This window comes from Equus przewalskii, chromosome 4, assembly GCF_037783145.1.
Source record: "Equus przewalskii isolate Varuska chromosome 4, EquPr2, whole genome shotgun sequence".
NCBI classification, from domain to species: domain Eukaryota; kingdom Metazoa; phylum Chordata; class Mammalia; order Perissodactyla; family Equidae; genus Equus; species Equus przewalskii.
The window spans coordinates 94,752,071-94,761,721 of NC_091834.1; the positions used below are offsets into that span (position 1 = coordinate 94,752,071).

Below are 9,651 nucleotides of genomic sequence, written 5' to 3' on the forward strand. Positions count from 1 at the left end.
AAACTCAGCTTGACTTGGGACAGCCCAATTAATTTCCCAGGTTTTGAGTAAGACCACAGTGTTCTTGAAGAGTTGGAGCAGGGAACGTAGAGCAAAGACTTCAAAAGAAAAACAAGGGATTCCCTCATAATAAGTCAGGATGAGCTCAAGCAATGAACGGGAGGGAAAAAAAATGATGTGAGCAAATCATATCAGTTATAAACAGGTGAATGTTCATTTATTCAATTACTTTCACACCAACACCACCATCTACAGGGTTATAGAGTGACATGGGTTCCCATACAACTTTGCTACAGACCAAATTATCTCATTTTATTGCAAAGGAAATGAAATAATGGGCTCATGACCATGGGATCCCTTTTTTTTAATGTACTGCATGTCTCAGAAGCATCTGATCTTATAGAATGGAGAAATGACCTATTGAAAGCTTGGCTAAGGTGTCAGCTCTAAGATAACAGCTGTGGGTGATATTCTCTAGGATGTGGTATGCATTGAACCAATGGCTGAAATATGGGGCTGTGTACTCAACACTTAAACCCAGAAGCCAGGGGGTAGGAGTAGGATTGGCATCCCTCTCATCATCACTCCCAGTGATCCAGTTGCAAATTTGTACTTCCTTTCCATGAATTTGTAGGGTCTTCTAGATAAGAAGTTCTGATTCCTGAGGAGAGAGTGGAGGAGGGAATGGATGCTCCCACCACAGGACATAATCAGGATTCCAATGAACATGAACTGTGGCTATGCCTGGTCCTTTTGAGCTCCTTTTGCTGGGAGAACAGCAGATAAGAATGGAAGTATTGATCTTGATTTTCATGAGGTGATAGATTTGCTGCTACACCATGGCAGCAGGGAAAGGTTTATGTGGAATTCAAGGAACTGACTCAAGCATCTCTTGGTGCTTCAATTCCTGGTGATAGTGACAATTTTGCAATTGCAGCAATCATGGCCTGACAAAGGCATCTAAGGGCTCAAAACCCCCAGGGATGAAGGTCTGGATCACCCTATCAAACAAACAACTTAGACCACTGAAGTGCTGAGCAAAGTTGGAAGAAATATAGAATTGGTGCTGGAAGAAGATGATAAATATCAGTTATGCCCTTTAGTAAAGTAATAACCAGCAGATCTGTAGCCCTAATCCTCCTGTATTTGTACAGATTTCAGCTACCTCCCAAAAGACCCAATTATTTGGAATTAACGAAACAATTCTAGGAATGGACTGTATGAAATTCTGTTATGTACCACCACATATCCTCTTGGTTCCATCCCTGTTTCTAGACACAGCTATTTCATGCAGACATTCACCTACTCCTTACCGATTACACCTCATTTTAAACACAGACCATGTGTCTAGCATCCTTCCCCAAGTACTCTGTTGCTGTGTCATGAGACACATGAGTAGACTGTTTGAAATTTAAACATACATAACCCAGAAGTGCCAGGGAGTTAATATTGCATGGGGCAATCCTCAGTCAATGGGGGATAAGAATAAAAAGATAAAGATTTTGTTTGTCTCAGGAACCTCAGAAGCTTTTACGTTGATGACCAGATACTTTTCTAGAATTTGGTCCAATTAATACATTTTCTTCTGTATTTTCCATCCTTTTTGTTTCTCTACGTGATTTGGTCCAGATATTTCCATCTGACTTATCTTTCAGTTTACTGATCCTATTCATCTTTATTTTGCTTTGCAATCTCTATTGGAATCTTAATTGTAGGTACTTCATATATTTTGGCTCTAAAATTTCATTTAAGTGTTTACTACAGTTTCTAGTTGTCAGGCAAAATCCTCCATTTTGTCATCTGCTTTGTTGAATATATTATTAACAGTTAATTTAATGTCAGTGTCTGAAAACTCTAATTGCTGAATCCCTTTGGGGTCTGTTTCTTTAGTCTTGTTTTCTTTCTCTTCTTGATTTTTGGCCACGTGGACTTGTTTCCTCACACACTAGATAATTTATTTTTGAATATTAAACATTGTCTTTGAAAAATCATAATTTTGGGTTCTGAATGATTTATCTTCCTATAAAGAGCATTCTTTTTTGCTTATGCTGGGAAATTGTGGCAGGGGCAGGTCATCTGATCTAGTTGATAAATGAACTGGATTGAAGCTGAGCTTCAGTCTTCCTGAGCTAGCGTCCATTGCTAATCTTGCTCTTTTTTCTTTTTTTCCTTTTTTATGTGAGCCACCACCACAGCATGGTCACTAACAGATGAGTGGTGTAGGTCCTCGCCTGGGAACTGAACCAGGGCTGCCGAAGTGGAGTATGCCAAACTTAACCACTAGGCCACAGAGACTGGCCCTGAGCTTCAGTCTTTTTTGATGGCTGCTCCTTTTTGAACCTAGTCTGTAGTCATTTATGTCAAAACTAAATGTCTGGAGTATTTTTAACGACTTTATTGAAGTGTTATTTACATAACATAATATTTACCAAGTGTACAACTCAAGGAGTTTAAATCAATTTATGCAGTTGTGTACCTATTATCATGATCCAGTTCTAAAACAGTTCCATATCCTAGAAAATTTCCTTTCTGCTCATTTTCAGTTCCTGCTCCCACCTCCAGCCCCAAGGCCTGGGGTCTTCAACAGAACCCTTTCTTACTCAGTGGTCACTGAACACAAATGTTATTTCCCAGGCCAGTAAGGCAATGTGAGTTCCTCCAACTTTCTCATCTTCTCAGTGTTCTCTTTCTTCTCAGCTTCTTAATCACTGATATTATGTTAGTAATAACTCAAAGGGTCGAATGGCTTGTCAGATTTATCTTGTCTCTTTGGAATATTGATTTCTTACCTCCTTACTGCCTCAGTACCTCCCAGTGCCCTTAAATATATATCTTTTATACTTTAATGAGCTATTCTAGTTGTGTTTAGTGTTATTCTGCAGCAATTCAGTCTACTAAATTTGAAAGCCAGTTTTTGTACTTTACAAAGGTGGGATGCACTTGAGTATGTTTTCTTCGTCTGTATTGAAGTATATTTAATATACAAAACATTGCACCTATTTAATGTATACATTTTGATGAGTTTGGATATATGCCTACACCTCGATACCATCCCCACATTCAAGGTAATAAACCTATCCATCACCCCCAAAAGATTTCTGGAGTCCCCTTGCTCTTGCCTGTATGGTAAGAACACTTAGTCTGAGAGCTACCCTCTTCACGAGTTTTTAAGTGCTACGTTGTTAGCTACAGACACTCTGTTGTACACCAGATCTTCAGAGCTTGTTCTTCTTGTATAACTTAAACTTCATACCCATTGAATTTGTGTTTTGGGTGGAAATAGACTGAAGAAAGGAAAAGTGGAGCCTCCTGTCACTTTTAGTAACTCCACGTTAATCCCACTGCTTAAACTTTTCTCTCTGAATCTTTGGCTTTACAGATCTTTGGAATATCTTCCCTGAATTCCTACATGAGGGAAAATGCCCTCCACAGTTTCTTCCAAAATACAGAGCCAGTGATTTTCTGTCATTTTAAATCTTTATCCTATCAGTGTTTATCAACAGAGACTCAAACCAGAATTGGGGAGACATTTCTATTCTGGATGGGGTTTTCCTATGTATCACACGAAGTTTAAAACCTTGCCAATAGGCGGCCGGCCCCATGGCCAAGTGGTTAAGTTCGCCACTCTGCTTCTGCGGCCCGAGGTTCGCTCATTTGGATCCTGAGTGTGGACCTACACACTGCTCATCAAGCCATGTTGTGGTGACACCACACATAGAAGAACCAGAATGACTTACAACTAGGATATATAGCTATGTGCCGGGGCTTTGGGGAGGAAAAATAAAAGAGGAAATTGGCAATAGATGTTAGTTCAGGGCCAGTCTTCCTCACCAAAAGAAAGCATAAAAAAAAGCCCACGCAAATAATTGTCATGATCAAGACACCCTACACATTTACAAATGTACCAAAAAGATATGGCATACACAGTCTCTGGCTGAGAAAAACTAAAACACTTCATTCTTTGCAAAATCCGTAAGTCCGATTCCCTCCCCCAACAAAAAACATTATTAATTATCAGAGAGAGACCACCGAATGGTCATTTTAGTCTCTGTCCCTGGACTTAATATTCCTGGGTTTCAGAATCTCCTGGGAGTTCCTATGGAACCCATAGCTTACTCCTTGTCATGGGCTTTAGACCACATGCCTTGACCGACCTCACAGGCTGTGTGGGAGAAGGAGTCCTGGTCAGTCTTGGGTCTACTCTGAGACTAAGGCTCTTCCTCTCCTGTGAAGTTGCTTCTAAGGCTGAGGGTGCTTTCAGAGGCAGTGATATCAATATTCCAATATCCTTCAGGAAGGTCCCTTTCTTCCTGATGCCCTGAAGCCTGAGCTTGGAGGTTCCCATTTCTGCCTTGCTCACGCTATGGGCCCAGGTCCTCAGTGGTGTGTCTACTGAGGAATCAGTCTGATATGGGAGGGCCAGGGGCTAATTACAACCTTCTGACTGTCCATCCCTATCTCTAAGACCTCTGCTATCCTGCTGTCCTTGGTCCACAGCAGGAGAACTGAGTCCTGGCACCATTGATCCTTTATCCAGAAGAAGGAATTGCGACTCTATGAGATTCAGAGAGCTCTATGGTAGGGTTAAGAAAACTCGCTGGATGGGAGAGGGTTAATAGAAAGTCCGGGTTTGTTTGCAGCAAGGGAGACTGTGGTTTGCAGAGGCTGTGAGTTAGTGTTGAAATGTGAGGGATTAAATATAGACTATTTGCTCTGCATTGATCTGCAGGTGTTCTTGTCCCAGCGAAGAACCTGGACTGCCAGACTTATTGCACATGAGCCTGCGTGTGATTAGAAAGGAGAGGGTTTGAGGTGTGGAAGGTAGGAGCCCACAGGCAGATGCAGGTGAAGGGCCCCTTCCTGAGAGGAGCAGGAGAGGGGCTCTGGGGCTGGGCCTCTGCGTCAGCCCAGCCCAGCCCAGGTCAGTGGAGCAGAGCGCTGCTGTGATGTGAGCTCCTGGGGCTCAGGCAGTGAGCCCGATGGGCCAGGGGTTCTTTGGAGATCTTGCAGGGATAGTGGTAACCTGGGGACATATATTTACAGCCAAAGGAGACCTCGAGCCCCGTTCCCCTCACTCCAGAATATCAGAGAGTTCAGCCAGAAAGGGTTTTACTCTTGTCCCTCTGCTGGCTGTCCTCTGAGTTCTTGGAGCAGGAGAGTTCTGAGAAATGATAGGAAAACGCTCTTCTGGGTTTGACAAAACAGTTCTATGAAAATATCAGCACCAGACCTCCTCCTGGACTCTATCTCCAACTTCTATCTCTGTCTCCAGTGACCCATGGAAGCTAGAAATATCCAGATACAAAAACACTGGATATCAAAACACTTAGAGGCAGAAAAGATAGACATCAGAATGCAGATCTGAAACATGAATTTTCATTTTGTTTTCACCAGAGGCTCTTGATTCACCCTTTTTATATTAAAAAATTGGAATTTCCCTTGCTACTTGGAAATCCAATAATGCCACAAAATTACATTTTACTTAGGCCCGGTTTTCTGCAGCAGAAGGAAGCTTCAGAATATCGATATATTCTACCATTGTTCCTGAAGTGAAAGTCTAGCTAGACAAACAGTTTAACAAGAAAATTGTTAGCCACTCAATGCAGGTTAATTTTGCAATTCATCTTAGTATTAAACAGAGGAATCTACTAAAGATAGTCAACTCATTTGTCTATCCTCAAATCTAAAATTCTTAACTTTCTGTATTATAAGCCACTTTCAAAATCTCTTGAAAGTTAAAAACCAAAAATTCTGGAATACATACTTCTAAGCTTAATGTTGAATATTCTACATGACTAACTTTAACTAAAGGCTTGGGAATGCAGGGTCCTCCTAGGCCTTCCTCACTCCCACTCCAGGAAACATCCATACCTTCTCCTAAGAACATAAATAAGGTGATATAGGATCATTTTCAAACTTTAATAAATAATGCATGTGCATCATCGCACTACATTAAATTTTTGTCAGTGTTGTTTATGTTCCTTTCAAATGACGCAAAGATTAAACATTTAGCATCCATATAATGAAGGGAATAATAAATGTAAATATTTTAAGTGGGTAGATGAGATTTCAAAAGCTACGTGGGCAAAGAGCATGAACTGATGATTGCAAGGTGAAGGACAAATGACCTGTAGCAGAATGTCCCATCTGGTTTTGATTTTGATTTTCATTTGGAAAATCAATGGCTGTTGGTTCACTTACAGGCGTATGATTGCAGTTGATGTGAATGTTGACTTTTGTACTTTTTCAGAAAGAAACAGATTTTTTTTTTTTCAAAGTCAAAGCCATCAGTAATAACTAGCAGCCAGCTGAGCAGAATGGATGGGAGATCACTGCCCTTGTCTCCTTGCAGACCTGAGAAACCAATTTTGAGTACCAGCACCAGTGAAAAGAGACAGGATCCAATGAAACTGAAATCTTCATGGAAGCCTGTGTTCAGGTAACTAAATTTGACAGAACTTGGCCCAAGAGATTTTCCTTCCATGCCATTCCGCCGGAGCACACAGCCTGATTCCCCAGCCCTGAGTTCTTAGGGAGCTGGTGGAAGGAGACAGCTCTGCCAGGTGGAGCTGTGTTCTTCTGAAGTCACCAAAAGCAGAGGCAGTGATGGAGGTTTTGTTTCCAGGATGGGAGGAAGATTTCACTTTAAAACATACCAACACACCTGCCTGTTCCCATTAATAGCCAAACTTTGGTAATTGTCCAAGTAAAAGAAGGAGTTTAAATCTTGGACAGCCAAAAATATGACCAATGTCCAAAATACCCATCCTCGTATCATTGAACCTGTTTCCCCTTTGTTCTAGCTCTTCTTCAGGTTTCTGCCTCATCTCACTGGTCCTGTGATTTTCTTACTTTCTGTGGATGAAGTTATCTTTATGCTAAAATTATTGCATTTTTCTTCCCTCCTTTACTTTCCTGCTGGGATTGAGCCCTGGTGCTTCCCCGGCAGCCCAGCATCCGCCCTCTGCTCTTTCTGTAGAGGCTTCCCCTTCTCCAGTTCAGCCGGCCCTGTCAGAAAAGAAGGTGCAGAGAATCCATTTCTTTGTTCCATTCTATCCTTTGGGAAATTGTTGAAAGACAATGAAAAGTCCTGTTTTCCAAGTCTCCTGAGGAAAAAAAAATAAAACAAGCAGAACCAACATTACCTCATGTGAGGCCAGTGTCTTCATCTCAGTTTCATCTCAGTCTCCCTTGGATGATGTGCACCTGAGTTTTCAAGAGCATTTGCATAAAACACTAGAGTAAATAATTCATGTGAAACCTTCTTTAAGAGTGGTTATTTCTCTATAAGCTCAAATATAATCACTATTATATGTAGCGTTGTGTCCATTTTGTTTTTTTACTATTTCCTTCTTTCCGTCTATCTTTCCTGCATCCGTCCCTTCTTGCCTTTGAAAACCTTCCCATGTAAGCTGTGTGGCACAATGAGGTAGGGACTTGGGACACTGGATGCATAAGACCCACTAGCTCAGTCAACATCTAGGAGTGCTCCTGGTTAGGATCACACAATTTTAACACTGGTCAGAGACTTGACGATTATTTATTTCAACACATTGTTTTATAGATGGGGAAATGAGAAGCCCTATAAATGACAGTATTTAACTGTGTTGATACTGATTATATTCCTAACCTTCATATAACATGTATTTTATATTTGTAAGTCTAGGGTAATGTGTGAATTTCTTTTTGCTCCTATCAGAATATAAGCATCATGAGAGCGAGAACATTGTCTTGCTCATGCTTTGCACCAAGTGGCCTTTCAGTGACTGCAAACAATAAAGCATGCTGGGAGTTCCAGGAAGGAAGGTGGTCGTTTCTATTTTGTCACTACTGCATCCCTACTGCTTGTTTTGCGTTTAATAAAAAACAAATGAACCTCCTGGGTCTGTCTTTGGAGGGCTTTCACCAGTAGTTGACAGTTAGTGGTGTTGTACATTGTGTGTGTGTGTGACTCAGATGCCTCCATGACCGTTGTGGCTCCCTGGTCTTACTCCTGTTCCTTGCTGACTTGGTTTTACTAAGGGCTGAGGCCCAATACAGGAGGGCAATGAGATCTGGGAACTGCCTCTTTCTGACCACTAGGAGGAGCTGTGGCCCTCCCAACACCCTGAGGCTGGTGGAGGAGGAGAAGGGCTTTTGGAAGAAATAAAGAGGACTTTGCTGCTCACTGGGGGCTATTCAGCAACTTCTGGAGACATTTTTGGTTGTCACGAGTTGGGGTGGGGAGTACTACTAGCATGTAGTGGGTAGCGACAAGCGATGCTGCTGAACATCCTACAACCCCCACAGCAAAGAATTGTCCAGCGCAATGTGTCAACAGTGCCCAGGTGGAGAAACCCTGGGCTAGGCAGTGAGTTGTAAACTTTGTAATAAAAGGGAAGGTGATCTGTAGTCAATCCAAGGGCAGTAAACTCATCCTCTTAGATTTTCCCCAACTGCCCTGCTGTGATTCACTGCCACAACCTCTTTGCTATCACATGTGACTTCTTATTCTCTAGGAGTCTCCTATGCCCACAGGGCTCGGCCTCTGGGGCAGATGAGAACATCACAGGGAGCAGGGGTGCAATTTGTCCCCTCAGGGACCCCTCATGCTCCTAGCTAACCTCAGTTCACACAGTTTAAGTGGTCTGCAGCTGGTTCTCCAAGGAGACTTCATAGCAATCTCTTGCCCACAACTGAAGCAGTCAGGGGGCCACGGAGCACAAACCAAATTCAAGGGAGCCAGGTTGTGAGTGCAATCATCTTGCATTATTGTGAAGGGAACCAGAAGACGCAGAGAAGTAAATTAGCCTAATTCTAAGAGAGAAGGCCAAAGGGAAGAAGGAAGGACGTGGCCAGATCCTGGGGCAGGGAGCGGGGAGGGAGGCAGCTGTTGACAAGAGTGACCCTCAGAGAAACATCCTTGAGGCAACCTGCCCACTTCACTCACACTATCCCTACAAATTCCAAACAGGTCTTTGAAAGCAGCAAGCTCAGGAGATGAAAAAGGAGGAGAAAGTGTTAACTAGAGGACAGCCTGCCAATGGGGAAGTCCTTCTAGGCTGTGACATCACAGGTCAAGCACCTGTCAGGGCCCTGGAGCACCGCAGCCTGGTCTTCTTACCTGGAAGTCCAGACTCTGGGGCTAGGGCTTGGCCTGGTCAGCGCTGACTCCACATGGGCTCCAGGCTCCTCTGCTGTGTGGCCCTCTGCCTCCTGGGAGCAGGTGAGTCCTGGGTCCTGGTGCACAATCCCTCTTGGAGTCTCTAAGGCTGTCCATCATGCCTGCAGCAACAGGCTGACCCCTGGGGCTTGTCTGAATTCTGCTTCTTTCCTTCTCAGACCCCTTGGACACATCAGTTTCCCAGACTCCAGAGTACCTCATCTCACAGGTGGGAAATAAGAAGACCCTGAAATGTGAACAAAACCTGAACCACGATGCCATGTACTGGTATATCCAGGACTCCAAGAAATTGCTGAAGATCATGTTTTCCTATAATAATAAGCAACCCATTGTCAATGAAACAGCTTCAAATCGTTTCTCACCTGAAGCTCCTGACAAAGCTCATTTACACCTTCACATCAACTCCCTGGAGCCAGGCGACTCTGCTGTGTATTTCTGTGCCAGCAGCAAAGACACAGCCCTACAAAGTCACTGCCTCCCTGTGCAAA

At 43.0% G+C, this 9,651-nt stretch overlaps 1 long non-coding RNA gene across 1 annotated transcript; it reads left to right on the top strand.

Annotated features, from left to right (window-relative positions):
• Positions 1-4,805: 4,805 nt before the first annotated feature.
• LOC139082922 (uncharacterized) lies at positions 4,806-9,089 on the top strand. The gene is made up of 3 exons (XR_011539286.1): positions 4,806-4,921; positions 6,353-6,439; positions 8,954-9,089. It is a non-coding gene; the product is annotated as an uncharacterized lncRNA (long non-coding RNA).
• Positions 9,090-9,651: the final 562 nt, after the last annotated feature.